Below are 20,657 nucleotides of genomic sequence, written 5' to 3' on the forward strand. Positions count from 1 at the left end.
CATGACAAAAATCACACAAAAGAAGAGCTAAATGAAACGGAGATAAGTAGTATTCCTGATAGAGAATTTAAAGTAATGGTCATAAATATATTCAAAAAACTTGAGAAACGAGTGGAGGACCTCAGTGATATGCTTAACAAAGAGACAGAAAAACAGAAAAAAGAACCATTCAGAGATGAAGAATTCAATAACTGAAATTAAAAATACACTAGATGGAATGAATAGTAGACTAGAGAAAGAAGAACAGATCAGTGACCTGGAAGACAGAGTAATGAAAAGCAATCAAGCTGAATAGGGGAGAGAAAAAATAATAATAAAAAGTGAAGATAGACTTAAGGAACTCAGCAACACCATCAAGTACAATACTATTTGCATCACAGAGATACCAGATGGAGAAGAAAAGAGGGGGCACAAAATTTATTTAAAGAAAAAATAGCTGAAAACTACCAAATCTGGGGTAGGAAACAGAAATCCAGGTCCAGGAACTACAGAGAGCCCCCAACAAAATCAACCCAAGGAGGTCTACACTAAGACACACAGTGATCAAAATGGCAAAAAGTAGTGATAAAGGGAGAATTTTAAAAGTAGCAAGAGAAAACAGTTACATGCAAAGGAAACCCAGTAAGGCTGATTTTTCAGCAGAAACGTTACAGGCCAGAAGAGAGTTGCATGATACATTCAAAGTGCTGAAAGAAAAAACTTGAAGTCAAGAATACTCTATCCAGTAAGGCTATCATTCAGAAAAGAGGGAGAGAAAGAGTTTCCCAGACAAACATAAGTTCAAGGAAGTCATGACCACTAAATCAGCCTTGTAAGAAATGTTAAAGGGGACTCTTTGAGTGCAAAGGGAAGACCATATATAGGATTAAGAAAAGTAGGAAGCATAAAAGCAATAAAAATAAGTATATTTATAAAAGTCAGTCAAAGGATTCACAAAATAAAAGAATATAAAGTATGACACCATACACTTAAAACATGCTGGGGAAGAGGAGTAAAGAATGGGTTCAAACTTAAGAGATCATCAACTTAATATAAACTGCTATATCCATAAGATGTTATATACAAACCTAATGGTAAACACAAATAAAAAACCAATAATATATATGCAAAAAAAAAATAAAGAGAAAGGAATCCAAGTATATCACTAAAGAAAGCCAACAAATCATGAAAGAAGAGAGTAAGAGAAGAAACAGATAAGAACTAAAAAACAATCAGAAAATATATAACAAAATTGCAATAAATGCATACCTGTCAATAATTAACTTAAATGTAAATGGACCAAATGTTCCAATCAAAAGACATAGGGTGACAAAACGGATAAAAAGCAATACCCATCTCTATGCTGCCTATAAGAGACTCACTTCATACATGCAGACTGAAAGTGCAGGGATGAAAAAAATACTTATAATGCAAATGGAATGAAAAGAAAGCTGGGGTAACAATACTTACATCAGACAAAAGACCCTAAATAACCAAAGCAATCTTGAAAAAAGAGGAACAGAACTAGAGGTATTAAAATCCTAGATTTCAAAATATACTACAAAGTTGTAATAATCAAAAAACTATGATTATTGGCACACAGACACATAGATCAATGGAAAAGAACAGAGTCCAGAAATAAATCCACACTTCTATCATCTATTAGTTGGGATGACAAAGGAGGCAAGAATACATGATGGGGGGGAAAAAAACAGTCTCTGCAACAAATGATGCTGAAAACCAAACAGCTACATGCAAAAGAATGAAACTGGACCACTTTCTTACACCATAGACAAAAGTAAACCCAGAATGGATTAAAAACCTACACATGAGACCTGAAATTGTAAAAATCCTAGAAGAGAGGCCCTGCAATAATTTCTCTAATATCAGCAATAGTAACATCTTTCCATATATGTCTCCCGAGGCAAGGGAAGCAAAAGCAAAAATAAACTATTGGGACTACATCAAAATAAAAAGTTTCTCCACAGTGAAGGAAACAATCAACAAAGCTAAAAGACAACTTACTGAATGGGAGAAGATATTTGCAAATGACATGACCAATAAAGGGTTAGTATCCAAAATATATGAAGAACTTATACAACTCAACACCAAAAAACCCCAAATAATCCAACTAAAAAATGGGCAGACAATATGAACAGACATTTCTCCGAAGACATACAGATGACCTATAGACATAGGAAAAGATGCTCAACATCACTAATCATGAGGGAAATGCAAATCAAAACCACAATGAGATATTGTCTCATACCTTTCAGAATGGCTAAAATCAAATATACAAGAAACAGCAAGTGTTGGGTGAGGATGTGGAGAAAAAGAACCCTCATGCCCTGCTGCCAGGAATACAAACTGGTGTAACCACTGCGGCAAAAAGTATGGAGGTTCCTCAAAAAATTAAAAATAGAACTATCCTATGATCCAATAATTCTGCTAATGGGTATTTACCCAAAGAATATGAAAACACTAATTTAAAAAGTTATATGACCCCTACATTTATTGTAACATTATTTACAACAACCATGGAAGCAAACCAAGTGTTTATCAGTAGATGAATGGGTAAAGAAGTGGTGTGTATATATATATATATATATATATATATATATATAATGTGTATATATATATATATACACTATATATATATATATATATGTACACACACACACACACACACACATATATATACACAGACACATGCAATGGAATATTACTCAGCCATAAAAAAAGAATGAAATCTCGCCATTTGCAACAATATGCATGGGTCTAGAGAGTATAATGCTAAGCAAAATAATTCAGTCAGAAAAAGATGAACACCATATGATTTAAAAAAAGAAAAAAAGAAAAAAGAGACAAACCAAAACACCAGACTCTTAACCATAGAGAACAAACAGGTTGTTACTAGAGGGGAGGTAGGTGGGGGGATGGGTAAAATAGGTGAAGGGGATTGAGAGTACACTTTTCTTGAAGAGCACTGAGTAATGTATAGAATTGATGAATCACTATATTTACACCTGAAACTAATATAACACTGTATGTTAACTATATTAGAATTTAAAAAAAGATATGCAAATGTCCAATAAGTACCTGAAAATCAGATACTCAACATTATCATCCCGCAGGGAAATTCTGTGGAGTTGTAAGACTGTTTTATAAATCCTGGACAGATTTCAATTAAATCTGAAAAACATAGTTGAAATCACAACTATCAGGGCACCTGGGTGGCTCAGTTGGTTAAGCGTCTGCCTTTGGCTCAGGTCATGATCTCAGGGTCCTGGGATCCAGCTCAACAGCAGCCTCCCTGTTCAGCAAGGGAGTTTGCTTCTCCCTCTCCCTGCCGCTCCCCCTGCTTATACTCTGTCAGATAAATTTATATATATTTTTCCACAAGCCACCTACATACTTTACATGCACAATTAACTTTAAGAACTGATGTCCTTATTTGTTATGCAGTTAATAGTACTTGATATTTCTGATTTCATTTTATTAAAGATTTTATTTATTTAAGTATCAAACATCAGAGTATAAGAAGGGAAGGGTAACAAAAGAACAAAAAGGAACATTTTTATTTCTAATAAGTCATTTTTCCTAATTTGTATATATTGCAATAAAAATCACTTTGTCCAATACTGTTAATAAAAATATATCAGAATGTCTTGAAATATTGACATATGTCCCCAAGTTCTTTAAATCAATTAAACTGATGCCTATAAGTATCATACATTTATTAAATGATTCAAATATTTTTGAGTATCTATTAAATCTAAGACTCTCTTTTTCATTCTATCAGTAAACAAAACACTTAGAGAAAACTAAGTTTATATTATTTTAATTATCTAAGAGTTCATAAATTAAAATATTTTTTATTAATATTTGGTCTTATATTGGTAAAATATAAAAAATTCAATTAAACAAGTTTATAGAAGATTTCTAGGTTCTAAACACTACGTTTACTTTTTTTAAAAGAATTTATTTATTTATTTGACAGAGAGAGAGCACGAGCAGGGGGAGCAGCAGGTTCTCTGCTGAGCAGGGAGTCTGATCCAATCCCAGCACCCTGGGATCATGACCTGAGCCGAAAGCAGCCGTTTAACCGACTGAGCCACCCAGGCGCCCCTATTGTTTACTTTTCTAATGAAAAATGGTTACATGAATTGAAATTCATCTAGTTGTTAAAAAGCAGCCAATTCATCATACCAGTATTTCTCTCTTTTTTTAATATGGTCACAAGTTTCTTTTGCATACACACACACACACACACACACACACACACACACATACACATACACGCAATCTTTAAAACCAGGTGTGGACACATACCATCCCTATTATTAATTATTATATGCTAACTGGAAAAGGAATGATATTCTAGAAAAAGATAGTAAAAGGGATATTTTCCCTTTCTATATGTTTTTCAATTTTAATTTTTGCAATTAAGCGTAAATGATTGATTTAAAAGTATGATTAAACAGAATTATATGAGTTGTTTTTGGCAATGAAGAATCATGGAGAGTTTGTAGGGTGACAAGCATCATAATTATAGTTGTGTTCTATTTTGTTTTCCTGATGAGCTATATAGGATAGACTGGCAGGGGAAAACAAACAAACAAAAACTGAAGAAAGCAATCCAAGTTAATTATCCTGATCCAGGGACTAACAGTGAGACTGGAATGAACTGGATGCATATGTGCCACAGATGTATTTTAATTCATCATTGTTACTAAATAAATGTGTGAAATCAAGGGGAAATATATTCGATACAACCATGTTTTTCGGTGTGAATGATCGGGAAGATCTTGCTAATGAGAATTTAAAAATAAAAGAGAAAGAAAAATTAGAAATCTTGTTTTTTTAGACTGTGCATGTCTGTGCAATATATGAGAGGAAGGAGAAAAAGAGACAGGTCATTTTTGACTGGCCTGTAAAATTTCAAGAGAAAGAAGAAAAAAATAAGAGAAAGGAGAATTGAACTTCGGGACGATGAGAGCCCATGTATCATTTGTTAACCTGAGTTCTCTGAGGTAAATTTAGAAAATAAAGTATAAAGAATTCACATGTAAACCAGTCTGTGGCAACTCATGATTTTATAGTATACTTCCATTTATGTTTCTTTTGCACATTGAATTATAATGGAAAATGAAAGAAATACACACTAATTTACACACATATTCTCATATGTTCACACTGCTGTGTGTAGAAGGAACAATTTGTAATAAAATTGACATCTCTAAAGTCATGAAGAGTTTTCTCCTTCCAACTGTATTTATATGCATAGAGTTGATATTTCAGATATTTTTGTGGTGAGATAGTCTTTTGGGACTTCAACTACTGGGGATAAAAGAGTGTGATGTTGATAGAATTCAAAATGCTGTTTGAAGAGGCATGCAAAAGTGGATCTCTCTTATTACCTTCATAAAAATTGTGGAAAATAGCAATCTTATGTCAATTATATTAAATACACTTATTTTTATATTTTCTGCACAGGGCTTTGAAATTTTAACAAGATTTAAATGTAAATGATAAGCTATCATGATATGATTTTAATAGCACCAACACATCAGAAAAAGATAATTACCATCTTACACTTTCAACCATCCTTGGAAAATTTAAAATATGCAGTTGAGTTTAGGCATTTGGTAGTTGTCTAATATAGAACATATTTAAATATAAATGCTTTCTAAATACAAATCACTGACAGTTAAATATGCAGTGTTCACAAATAAGTATTCGGCCTCCAAAACTCTGCCATACATGTGTATATCAACATCTATCTTCAGTCATAAAAATATAGGATTGATTTAAATACATTTAGCAAATGGCAACAATGCATTAAGCTAAACTTAATAATAAATATGCAGATCACACAATACCCAAGGGTTAAAAAGAACATATATATGTAATTTTAACACAAATTTGATATTATCTTAGCAATCTACAATAATCTTCATTCCCATGCTGGTCTCCATAGTAATGGCATATACCTGCGTAAGTCCTGTTCATCTTAATACCAGCTAATGAAGAAATGGTCAACATCTGTCAGCCAAAGTGAGCAAAACATTAGGAGAATTTTAAGATATAATTGTAAAACATTGCTGAGGACAGAGGCATACAGTGCTGTCCTTTGCCTTGTTAAAAGACTACAATCATTCAACAAATGCTTATTGAGTTCCCACTCTAAGTAGATACAGATCTATGCATTGGAATATCAGGAGAGGATAAGAAAGGTTACCGCTCTGCACAAAGTTTGTTCTAACAGCTGGAGACATGCAATAAATAAGAACAGACAAGATACTTTCATCCAAGTACTATGAAGAAAAAGACGGATTTTGTGTGTGTGTGTGTGTGTGTGTGTGTGCTTGTGTGTACATGCACACACAGTATATGGGACAGAGGGGATGATTTGAGCTTTCATCTAATGATGAGACATGATGGAGGGAACAATGCCCATGGAGACCATAATGTGTAAATGCCTTAGGATTATGTGTATGTGCACTCAAGTGCATGCCTGCACATGTAACATGTGGGACTGAAGGGAAGATTTGAGCTCTTGTCTAATAACAAGAAGTAGGCAGCCATGTAAATACGGGGTTTTGGGAACAATGTCCATGGAGGGAATAATATGTGTAGTTATCAGTGCCTTGATGCTGGAAAGAGATTGGCATGGTTGAAGGAGAGAAAGAGGGCAGTGTTCATAGAACACAGTGAGAGACGGGAAGAGAGGGAGAAAGTATAGGTAGCCATGTCTCACCCAATTCCTGTTTCTAGTATGAAGTCACTATTCCTGTTGAATTCTCAAGTAAATTCTAAGGTGACGTACTACAATTATTACAGCAGTATATAGTTAATTATCTCAGGAAAATTCTTAATAATATTTTGTGAATATAATAGCAATGCTTCTAAATCTTCCCATAGTTATTCAGTCTTTGACTTACAAACACAATTTCAAGAAAGTAAGGTAATAATGTACACATATTGGAATTCTGTCCAAATGTGTAGTGATTCGAAAGACATGTTTAGTACTGGTGTGTTTATTTCACTAAGTTAATCCTTTACTCCACTGTAGTCAATAAGTAGTTAGATTACATTAACTTTATCACAAATTTTGTCCTAAGAAACTGCCCAAATGGTATCTCTCATTATGCAGAGTTCCTTTTATGTTTGTTATTTAAAATTTTTGGTTAAATTTCTTATGCTAGATTTTTTACTAAGAACATCTGGATTAAGAGTGGGAAGATACATTTTCTCCGTTTCCAGTTCATTTTTTCTCTCTCTCTCTCACATCAGATAATAGAGCCATATCCCAACCCAGGATGGACATATGGAAAAGCCAAGGTTGGAATTTTATTCTAAAATTTTAATCTTAAAAAAAATAAAAGAGGTTTTAGAGTCAACTGATGAATTTCATAGTAGACTTGAGAGCTCTACAGATAACAGTTTGGGCTAAGTATTGTCCTGATTATGTGAGATAACCATCTGCAACAATCAGTGAAGCAAAGCAAAACCTCAGTAGTTAAAGCATTCTGAAACCACTTCAAAGAAAAATCAATCTTCCTTTTCGCATATACCTACCTCCCCTTTCCCCCAACACACTTCCCAACTTACTTGTAAGATTATATTTGGCCCAATGTTACTCAACACTTTCAGAATCACTAAAGGTTGTATCTTCAGTTGGTGTTGCACAAATGAAAGGTAAGAAGCCCTGAAAGTTTATTCCATGCAAATAATTCATTGCCTAAATATGTCCACTCAGTGTTCCCCTCTGTGACATTTTTACCTTGAATGTACTCATGATAAAGTGAGATTCCATTATATGATAAAACAACACATTTGATATTACGATTCATGATACATTTCATACAATTCAGCCAGGTAACAGGTACCAAGGGGGAGAGAGACAGTTTTGAGAAATAATTTTATATACATACATATATTGAAGCTGATTTTAAGTCTGTATCTCCAACCTATCAGAATTTTTCTGGGATATATAACAAAAGTAATATAATAATTTATGTGATGTTTATATGATGAAACTAACACATACATATGTATATATTCATACAAATAAAAGTTAAAACACTAAAAATGTATTACAGAACAATTTATTAATAACTTTAATGAATGGTATCAATAATGAAAAATAATAGTTATTTTAGGTATTTTTAAAAGAATAAGCTTATGGTAATGTATAATTGGAAGAGGGAGGCATTTTACATGAAGGAAATGAAAACATGGAATGAGGAATTAAGTGGTAGATGACCAAATATTTGACTGACATAGCAGTGTTAAGCAAAGTAATGGCAATTGTTCTTGCCAAATCAGAAATTTTTCTCTCAGTCGACTTTCTTTCAAGTCCTCCTTTCTTTGCTTCAGGGACTGTACACTTCCCAGGCCACTTTTTTTTCTAAGCATACATCTAATTTTTTACGTCAAATCTCGTTGCAGGTATTGCCCACTGATTGCCTCCTGAGTCAGTCTTTAACTCTCTCACTTTCGAAGTTTCAATGTAGAAAAAGTCTTGTCATCTACAGTAACTAACAGATCATCTCTCTTCAATTTATTTCTTCAAATGTTAACAGAGTTCATAATCCATATCAGAGCAATTAATTAAAACTGGTACCTATTCCCAACTTCTCTCCTTACATTTTCTTAATCTACCCAACTCAAGAATTGGACAATAATTTCTTACTCTCTTCCTCATCACAATTAGTATTTAACATTTATTAACTTTGCTTTGAAATGTCATCCACCATTTCCAGCTCTAATATAATCTTAATACAGGCATTTATCATTTCATTCCATATTATTATAATGGCCTACTAAGATTTTCTGATTCACTTAATCTTTTCCATTCTGGTTTACAAATTGCTAATCTGTAAATGTGCTTTCTTTTCTCATCATGAATTGATAGTTCTTCAGAGTACTCTCCAGTGCCAGGTCACAGAAACCTGTGAGTCAGAGCCAATTGTAGGCTTTAGGATCAAGTATCAGGAGCAGGATAAAATAGTTATCATGAGTCTGAGATCACTGTGGTAACCTCAAACTGACAGTTGAGGCAAGAGTCCAATTTTGAATATATCAGCTAGTTTGGTATTCAAATATTTAAGAGTGTTACAGGGCACAGACAAGATTAACAATTAATTTTAGGGGTAGTAATATATCCTTCTCACTGCTCTGTCCTCACATGCATGGGTTTGTGTGCACACAGTTTTTCTCTGTAATACTTCTATTTCTGGTACAATTGAATCTTCCAAAAGATAGCTTCCATGTGTAAGTCTTTATTAAGCATATATATTTGATTTAGGAAAAGGGACCAAACAACTCTTTTCGTTCACAATAGTTTTGATAAATGAATTGGAAACAGAGGCATAAAGACAAAGAGAGGTGAAATTATTTATTAAATATATCAAAGTAGGTCAATAGAGTACAAACTAGATCCAAGTCACAGGAGAAGAAGAGGTGTGGGAAAATGTATTTAAATTTTTTAAAAAATAAGGTAGCCCAATATTAAAAGTCTCTTGCATGTGGGCTGGAAGTCCCAAACTCTACAAGATTTCAAGATGAATTTATATTGATGGTTAATAAACTGTGTTGCAGGTAAGCCTTCTGGAGCTGCCAAGTAGGGCAAGGGTTGAGGCCAGAGGGGAAAAAATGAGAAGGAACTCCAAGCTACCTACCCTATCTTCAAAATTGCTGAATTGTTGTACTTTTATTTGTGTTACATGTTCAGTTGAAGGAAAACAAATTCCATTTATTTAAAAAGAAAAATGTGATAATTATTTCAATGCCTGGGAACTTGTAGAAGTGGTTCCTGAATAATGTTGAAAATTGGGTGAGAAGTTTCTAAGATTTAGTTTAAATTCTACTCTCTGGGATTTATGTTATTGCAGTCTCATAACTCCAATGAATTTATCCATAAATTTTTAAAATGTAATCAAATATCAGGAAGTATTTGAAGAAAGCACTTCATTTTTGCCATAAAATTCCTGATGGATACCTGGTTCTGATCCTTATTATTAAGAATCAGTGAACATTGGAAAATGACCTTATGAACATTGGTAAATGACCTTAGATGAAGGGTACAAAATGATCTCTTTGTAAGACTAGAAAGCCTTTGAAAAGATTCTAATTATTTAATGACAAAATCAAAATACACAACTTATGTGAAGTTTGACTCAGATGCATCCCTAAGCCAACTTAAGGAAAAATGGAACATCAAGCAAAGGTTATCTTCAATCCTATCAGTTTGGGCTTCTATACTTCTCTCCCTTTCTATGATGGGTACTTTGGTGTAACAAGTCTTTATGGTTTTTTTCCTTCATACTTGCCAACCACCATACCCGGCATCAAAATCAGCATTCTCATATATTTAAATCATTATTTACAGTAAAAGTATTATTAAGTAACTACATATATGTTAAAGTACTTCACTTACCAGGGATATTTGCATTTTTAATAACAGTTTATGCTATAGAAACAAAAGGTCCTGAGTTTTTTAAATTAAATGAGGCTTCTATAAATCTGGTATACGACTATTCGGAATGGTGAGCAGTGGGGAAAATCAAAAAGTCAGTGCCACTTTTAAGACACTAAGTCATACAAATCACATCTGAAGTTCAAATATAGAGCTTGGCTATACCCTGTAACTAATAAATGATTCTCACTGGTCCCTAATATATCATGCTTCTTTCAATGAAAAACACTTAGCTTATACTGCAAACCCTTCCAAGATAGTCCTTAAAACTGCCTAAAGAAACAATGATAATAATAGTAACAATAACACCAACCACAATAGCAACAATAGATAGGGATTCCTGCATGTGTTCTATCACTCAGTTACTAATCTGAATTTTAATCTCTCACACCTGTAGCTCGTCTTCTTATACAGATTCTCCCGCTTCTAAAGGACAACATGCATACATAGACAGCAATGTGAAAACTTAATAGTGGTTTTAAAATACCACCTATTTTCTCTATTAAGAATAATTATGGCTTTTAATTTTAGTATATTAATCATACTTAAGGATTTATGTTTATTTCTATGTTTTGTATGGTAATTATAGTCCAATGATTATTTATATTTATTTCAATGATTAAAGTGTTTAAATGTACATAAACGACTTCTACATAACAGTTTTCCTATTTTGGAGTTTTGAATTTTATTAGCTTTTGGTTGCCTGGATGATACCCAAAATTCAGACGTCAATCTGCTGAGAAATGTCTTCTTTCATTATATTTTTCATATTGTGTTTCCTCCTTTTATTCTAGTTTATTCTCCAGGAATATCAATTATTCATAAACTGGAATTTTACTCTTTTAATCTATTGACCTATTTCTCACTATTTTTATCCCTTTTTTCTCTCTGCAGTTCATCTTCCATAGTCTTTCTGATCAGACTTTCTGTAGTACAGTGTGTCCCATATGCCCTCATTTTTTTAGTATTTGAGCAGAATATTCATTTCCTAACATTCATTTTCTGAAATATCCAACTTCTAAGTCAACTGTTTTTTTGCCAACTTTCTTTTGCTTTTGTAGTTAACATTTTTAAAAATGTTTCTCTTGAATGTTATAGTCTTCATATTTTTGTTGTTGAAAAAAATTCAAAGTCTTAATGATGTCACTATTTTCCTTTTTAAAAATGTTTATTAATCATGAACATGAGGCCTAGGTTTTCTGCTGCAAGAGAAGAAATGTTTCACTGTTGCATAGGGACTCTTCCAACCTTGTGTTCAGCTACAGAGCTGTTTGATCATTTACATCAGTCTTAGGACCCAAGAGCCAGTGGAGACTCTGTAGGGTTCTCACATATGGGCAGACCTACAGAGCAAAGTGTTGTCTCTGGATTTGACAAAACTGCTATTCTTTCTAGTTTTCCGTTTAAAATGACATCAACTCTAGATAAGTGGTTTGACTGTGTGGGACTCTCATTCTGGTGACACTGCTCAGTGGATCACAGACAAACTTCACTACATCAAGGAGATGTTTCCAACCAGTTCATGTTTCCAGTTGCCAGGTGTGCTCTTGGGGGACTCACACCAAACGCTGATCTAAAGTGCCTAAAGAACTTCTAAGGGGTGCACACACATCTATCCCAGTTTTCTCTAGCCACTAGATTTATACCACCAAGTTAGTGATTATTTATAGGGTTCTGTTAAGCCCTTAATGAAAGCCATTCACAATCTTTTTTCCCAATATTTTGCTTCAGTCTGTCCCTATAGGTATTATGCATGACAAATTTTATATTTAGTCTATGGCATGCATCCCTCACAAAATTCCACAGTTAACATAGATTTTCTTCTTTATGTCCCTTTGAATGTTTTAGTCAGAATTTAGTAGGATGACATTAGGTTTCTATTTTACTCATAAATCCCATGTGTGGATTGAGGGGCATAATAAAAGATCTCAATCTGGGTATACTGAAGTTGGCACAAACTTCATAAAGGAAGTCTAATACAGAGGGAAAGGATAATCCAGTAAACATAAAGAGCACGGAAAAGGGCTATTTAAAAGGAAGTGACATATAGAGATTCTAGCAGGTAGTAAAACAAACAATTACCATCAGGAAAGTCTATAAGCCATGAACAGACATTTCTCCAAAGAAGTCATATAAATGGCCAAGAGACACATGAAAAAATGCTCAACATCACTCATAATCAGGGAAATACAAATCAAAAACACAATGAGATAACACCTCACACCAGTCAGAATGGCTAAAATTAACAAGTCAGGAAACAACAACATCAGCAAGATGTGGAAAAAGGGGAACCCTTTTACACTGTTGGTGGGAATGCAAGCTGGTACAGCCACTCAGGAAAACAGCTTAAAATTAGAGCAACCCTATGACCCAGCAACTACTCTACAGGTACTGACCCTAAAGATACAAATGTAATGATCCAAAGGGACACATGCACCCCAATGTTTATAGCAGCAATGTCCACAATAGCCAAACTGTGGAAAGAACTGAGATGTCCATCAACAGATGAATGGATAAAGAAAATGTGATACACACACACACACACACACACACACACACACACACACACAATGAAATATTACTCAGCCATTAGAAAGGATGAATACTTACCATTTACATTGATGTGGATGGAACTGGAGGGTATTATGTTGAGCTAAATAAGTCAATCAGAGAAAGACAATTATCATGTGGTTTCACTCATATGTGGAATATAGGAAGCAGCACAGAGGATCATAGGTGAAGGGAGGGAAAACTGAATGGGAGGCGATCAGGGAGAGAGATAAACCATAAGAGACTCTTAACTATGGGAAGTGGGCTGGGGGTTGCCGGAGAGGAGGTGGGTGGGGGTTGGAAAGACTGGGTGGTAAGCACTAGGGAGGGCGTGTGATGTGGTGAGCACTGGGTGTTAAAAGCAACTGATGAATTATTGAACACTACATCTGAAACTAATGATGACTAATATGTTGACTAATTGAATTTATTTATTTATTTTAAGATTTATTTATTTACTCGACGGAGAGAGACATAGCGAGAGAGGGAACACAAGCAGGCGGAGTAGGAGAAGGAGAAGCAGGCTTCCAGCTGAGTGGGGAGCCCGATGCAGGGCTCAATCCCAGGACCCTGGGATTATGACCTGAGCTGAAGGCAGATGCTTAACTACTGAGCCATCCAGGCGCCCTGGATAATTAAATTTAAATAAAATAAATAGAAAATAAAATCCATTGGAGCAATGGAAAAAAAAAAAAAAGGAAAGTCTATAAGCAAGTAGCAGGGTGTTTGCCAGAAACAAATGTATAGGGTCAGGATTCAAGACCCTGGAGACTGGTAAGATCTAAGCAAAAGTCGCTTGAAATTGGGATCTAGCTACCACAATTACAGGATACAGGCCACAACAAGTCAATTTTCCAGAACAGAACTAAGAATGACTTATTATAGAATTCTGATCTAAAGTACCTTAATTCTTTATAAGTAGGGTCATGATGACACTGACAGTTTAGGGAGAGAAGATGACTTAGCTTGGGGAGAGGAATGATACAGAGACAGACACTGATATTTCGCTATAATATTAACTTCTGCAATACTGGAATCCAAGTGATAAGAATCACAAACAACTCACTGGTTATAGTGAATAGTATGTTAAAAAGAAATTGAAGTTTTCTGGGTTTATCCAATAACTCATCTCTTATTTTCCAAATGCTATATTGCTTCTCATATATAATTTGTATTCTTTAAAAAACACAGTTCTTCATTGTCCAAAGCTCTACTGTTTGCTTTTAGCATCTATATTATACATATTGAAATTATCCTTAAGTTATATTAAGAAAATGTTCTCTATCACATAGTGATATTGAGTTTGCTATTCAACATGAACATAAGGGTTTTTTTCATGTTGTATCAATATATAAATTTTAATAATATGTCTACAAATGATTACATTTTCCTTATATTTTATTCCTTTAATAAGTACTTGTTTTATACTGTTTGAATGCATAATTCTATGTTATGATATATTGAATTATAAAATAGAGATGTGATTTCTAGCCCCCAAAGGCAACATTATATAAAAAATAGCATTCAAATTCAAAACTATGTATGAATAACTAATATTATATAAATTGACCTGGGAAGATTGGCAGTATGACCATATAAAATTGCTTACACACAAATGAGTATAAATACAAAATAATAACCTATTAATAACATTATTCATAAGAAGTTTATAAAGCTAAAAATTCTTGTGGAAGGAGAAATAATAGCACTTATTACCATAAGGAAAACTTCCTTAATTGGAAAATAGATGAATATATGTTCAGTGCAGAAAATCTCAAAGAAAGGACAGAAAGAATGGTTATGTTTATTTAAAATTAAATTCATTAAAATTAATTTCATTTTTCTGTTCCTTAAAGAATCACAAACCCATCAAATATATTCACTTTATTATGATATTTTTTCAGAATAACACTGATTTTGATATATAATTAGATACATAGAAGGAATTAAATTATTTTATAGATCACACATAGTAGCAGTATAGACTAGTCCTTAAATTATTAAGAATTATTTATCAAAACAAACTAAATGAAATTAAATAATTTTGAACTAATTCTCTTTCAATTAAATTTATTTAACATTTTACTATTCTTTTCAAAGAAAATACTGGATCTCAGGCATCCTTTTTTATTCAGTTGAAAATACACTGCAACAAAAGAGAGTAATATACCTAAAACATAAATTTTTTTCATCTAGTCATTCTCTTGATAAAGAATATTCAATGGTCCCTTCATTGCCCATTAAGTAGAACCCAGAGGTGATGGGCATTTAATCTTAAAGTTTTATCGACCTTAGAGGTCATCTTGTCTGAGAGCCTACTTAATGTATATATCACCTCTGCATTTCATCAACACAAAGGGTGAAGTCAGGGGAGTTAATTTGCATCTGGGTGGTGATCATGGCTCTAATCTCAGGGTGACTGGGGGCTGTCAAAGGCTCTATTTACATAAAACCAGCTCTTGGCACTTGAATGATGCCACTACACTGTAGCAGAAAGAACTTGGGGATTCTGGAATTAAATAAAACTCTACTTAAATCCCAGGTTTTAAGCAATTACACACTGAGACTGAATACATGCATGCATGCTAAACTCTTCTTTAATTCTTTCTGTGCATACAGCCTGATTGAATTTCTCAGCTTCTTTGTAAGTTACAGGTAACCAAGAGACTAATTTCAAATCAACCTGAGTGAGAATGATTTGCACTGCTTTCAGGTCTTAAAACCACCCAAATATTATCTTCCACGTTTCTCCCCATTCATTCATTGGCTGAACGCAAAGGACTTTCAGGCTATACAGGAGAGAAAAGCTACACTATAAGCCTGGACTTTCAGGCTATACAGGAGAGAAAGGACTTTCAGGCTATACAGGAAAGAAAAGCTTCACTATAAGCCTGGGTCTCTACATGATCTAGAAACTGCCTGACAATTAAGAACATCATTTTTTAATTTTACTTCATTATAAATATATTTATAATTATGTACTTAATTATAAATAAATTACAATAAGTGTTGTGTTTGCTATGGAAACTAGTGTCATTTTCATTAATGCAGTTGTAATGTGAATATACCACCTAAATATGGTTATTATAACATTAAATAGTCCATGTATTGCTAAGAGTAAGCATAATAATGCTCAACTTTATGCTTTATAACTTTTTACTGTTTGTTCCCAGAAATTCCGTCAACCTGGCCAGGTTCAAGACTATGGTATATAATAAACCAAGTTTACTAATCCTCCCATATTAAGACATTTTAAATCTTTTAAAAATCATCATTGTTATTTTCTTCTGTTTCACAAGAATATTTTTAATTTCTTTTTTCTTTTTAATTTATTTGAGAGAGAGAAAGAAAGAAAGAGGGAGTAGCAGAGGGAGAGGGAGAAGCAGGCTCCCGACTGAGCAGGGAGTCTGACATGACAGAGGGCGCCATCCCAGGACCCTGAGCTCATAACCTGAGCTGAAGGCAGACACTTAACCAACTGAGCCACCCAGGAGCCCCCCCTCTTTTTAATCATTAATTTATTTCTTTGAGATAGAGCAGGAGAGAGAGAGAGGGAGGGGAGGAAAATTTCTTAACCTTCCCTTGTATACTGTTATCATTAGCCTGAAATTCTACCTGGAATATCCATTTATAAAGCAAGGATTAGTTGGTCCTCAAATATATGCTATGTGCAATATTCTAAGAGCACCAGGGATATAAAGATAAAAAAAAACTGTAAATCAAAGTCTACTATAAAAGGCAATATAAACAGATATGATACTTATATAACATGGGCTATAGTAAACATACAGTTCAGTTTTTAGTATCATAAACAATATAATTGTCCAGATATACTCTGAACTTTGTAGAGTATGATCAAGGTATCATTTCCTTTAGGACATGATATTTATAGCATTCACTCAGTCACACAATAAATAAATACTCAGTGAGCATCTTCCAAGTGACAGGCACTGGTAGTATTTAGAATAAATACATACTGTTCATGCCTTTATGGGGCTCATTGGTTAATTAAGAGATTACTGAATGAATAAAACAGCCTAAGGAATGTCAATAGAGTTTTGACACATATTTTAATCCCTTGTTCTTTTCTTCCCCTTTCCTCTATCTCTTCTGGCCATAAAATAATTCTCTAACATCTCTATAGTTTTATGCACCACTAGCTCACAGAATCAGTGAGACCCAGGTACTCCAGCACAGTTTAAGCTTATTAGCATTGCAATTGCCACCAAAATATAGAATTTGTCTTGTCAAATGGTTGGACCGTAGGACAATGAGAATAAAAATGAAAGACTTAGCTATAATAGATTTTTAATAAATAGTTGACATGATTTGGTGGCAGCAGGACAAAAGAGAAGTAGCAAAAATGATTCTGATTTTGAAGCATGAAAAATATTGTTATCATTAATACAAAGAGTGAAGTGAGGAAATAATCTGCATATAGGTGGTAATGATGGCTTTGGGGTCTGATTTGGACAACCAGAAGGAAACATTTAGAAAGCAGCTCTAAAAAATGGTTTTGAAACAAGGAACATCTGATAACTAAAGTACTGAAGTGACATATCAAGACAAACTATAGAAAACAGAGGTTAATAACTACAAATCATTTCATCCAAATAAGCGATTAAGTGGGACAGTATTCAAATCTTTGTACTTCTCTAACTTAGGGTGATATACCTAGGGGTCCTAGATGGAGGTGTGCCTTTACCCAACCAGAGCATACATGCTGCAGAAGTTAACTATATTGTTGTTAAATATTTAAGAATAAATTATCAGTCTGTGGTCAATCAGGAAAACAAAACTATTCTAAGTATTTCACAAAAAATGATTTAATATAGGGTATTAAGTATTTACAAGACCATTCAATGCATTGTAGGAGTGAAGGTTATTAGCTCTGCAGTATCTGGACACTAAAAGTCACAGCTGTTATAATAATAAGGCAGGAGGTTCACTGGGGAAAGCCACAGGTTGATGCAAAATTTCTATCTGCTGAAACCGGTACATATACCTTTTACTATCAGAATAAATAGTCTTCCATTCTCATTGGTGGAATCAATGCTGACAAAGGAGTTGGATCATTTAGACTTTTAGCTCTGTGTTACAGCACAGAGAGCAGGAATAGAACTAAATACCAAATAGGAAATCTGGTACAGCAGCATTAGTTTGTTGGCTATTGAAGGCTATGTTTCAAAGAAGATGTGGTTCAATATGGTTGATTGACCAAAGTGCGAGCTGAATAACTCAATTTTACCTCTTTACCCTAGTAGTGATCAGGTTTGTGAAAGCCAACACAGGAATCTCTAAAAGTTTAATTTTATAACAAGGTATTTAGTCAATTGATTATGAAGGAAGATGTAATAAGAACAGGAATTTTTAGTGGTTATTAGTTCAATATGTTACTCCGCACTAGATTATATGTTCCTTGTGAGTAGGGAGCTTCTCACTTTTGATCATAAGTTCACATGAGCCAAATGGAGAATAATAAAAAGATGGCTTTTAAGGTTTTATTCATGTTATTTATCTTTATGAAAGACCTTTTCCTTCTCTGCAAATATTTTTTTAAAGATTTTATTTATTTATTTGACAGAGAGAGATAGTGAGAGAGGGAACACAAGCAGGGGGAGCTGGAGAGAGAGAAGCAGGCTCCTTGCTGAGCAGGGAGCCCGACGCGGGGGCTCGATCCCAGGGATCTCAGGACCCTGGGATCATGACCTGAGTCAAAGGCAGATGCTTAATGACCGAGCCACCCAGGCACCCCTCTGCAAATATTTCTTAATATAAATATTTAATAAATAAAATTATGTAATAAATATAATTAAAAAGTGTTTAATAAATAAAAGTATTTCTTAATAAAAATAAGTATTAATAATTGCATAAATCAATAGCAAAATGGAAACTCAGGGTCAAAATAGTGAACCTAGAGGGGATAATCCCTAAAAGGATTATTGAATCATCAAAGAAAAATGGATTTGTTTTTTGTATAGTTTTTAAGTATAGTGTATCATGTTTTATCATACACTATTTGAAAAACTAGGAACAGTATATTCATTCACCAGACAACTTGAATCAGAAAGCTCAATTAGGGGCACCTGGGCAGCTCAGTCGATTAAGCATCTTCTGCCTTTGGTTCAGGTCATGATCCCAGGGTCCTGGGATTGAGCCTCGCGTCGGGCTCCCTGCTCAGCAGGGAGCCTGCTTCTCCCTCTCCCATTCCCCCTGCTTGTGCTTGCTCTCTCTTTCTCTCTGTCAAATAAATAATCTTTAAAAATTAAAAAAAAGAAATCTCAATTAAATTTAGAAATTTAATTGAGAACACTCAAAATTCAATTTAAACTTTAGGAGCAGTGTCCATTAATAGGGGATCTATTAAATAAATTACATGCTGTTAATAGTTAGCCATTAAAATAAATAATGTTAATAGCATGAGAAACATTCACTAAGTGTTTACTTTGTGGAAAACAGTTTGCTAAGTGCTTTATTTGCATGAACTCTATAAATAATTTATTAGGAATAGTAATAGTATTTTATTGTATAAATTTATAATATAATAAAATCTCTTAAAATAGAGATACTTCTGTAGAGAAAAAAGTAATACCAAATAAGCTTTTGATGGAAGGTTAGACAACATTAATTATTTTACAGCCATTTGATATGAATACTGGGATGTCCTCATTCCATGCAAATGGAAGTTTTTAATTATATGCAGAATATATGTACTAAGACCATTTTGTTAATTATTTTTACTGAAAACTCTACATACATTATCAATTACATATTCCCTTATAGGAGAAAATTATTACTTACAATAAGCTCACAGTAAACATTAAATATATATCATAAAAACTAAAACAAAGAGTCATTCATGCCTATTACATTCCTCAGTTTTTCCAACTTACAAATGCTTAAGTAATTCTCAGCATACTTAGGATCCGCTAGATCAAATATTGATTCCTATTATAAAGAGAAATCATTTCAAAATATAATTATGATGAAAAATGAGAATTTTGGAATTTTATTCTACATAGATTTCTATAAACAATGGTATGACATCAACTTCACTAGAAGACAGCTTACGTTTAAAGCCATCATATCTTTCTATACTTTCCTTCTTTTGCATCCTTAATTACTTGTATGATAACTCTTTGCCACATACCTAAGAGTCCCAAAAGACTTATTCTAATGGTCCTCATCTGCAACCTTGAACATATATAACATCTTACGCTTACTGTAAATAGCCAAACCACCTACTTTGTAGGTTCAGAGACAACAAATCAATGCATGATAAATTATACCATTCTACTTTTGACTAAAAAACAGGAGGTTAAGGTGTTTCTCATTATTGCTACCAAGAAAAAAAAGAAAACTTTCTCCCTTTGAAAACAGATGTTGGTTTCTCTTCTTGACAGAATATAAGTTTGTCTATAGAAGGCATCCAAGGCATTCTTAGTACATTTTTTTCACAATAATCTAATCAGTCCTTTAAAAAATAAATATAAGAAAAAACTTTATATGTATTCTCTATAAGAAGTATTTAAACCATTTCATATGTCTACAGAGAGTTGAGTAGAGAGTATATTAGGTACAGAGACTTGAGTCCTATTTTGTGGTTCTTATAAGGCAGATAGACATAAATGTGAATAAATATATC

Source organism: Eumetopias jubatus, unplaced genomic scaffold, assembly GCF_037043125.1.
Source record: "Eumetopias jubatus isolate StellerSeaLion01/CBP00866 unplaced genomic scaffold, mEumJub1_p1.0 scaffold_5, whole genome shotgun sequence".
NCBI lineage: Eukaryota > Metazoa > Chordata > Mammalia > Carnivora > Otariidae > Eumetopias > Eumetopias jubatus.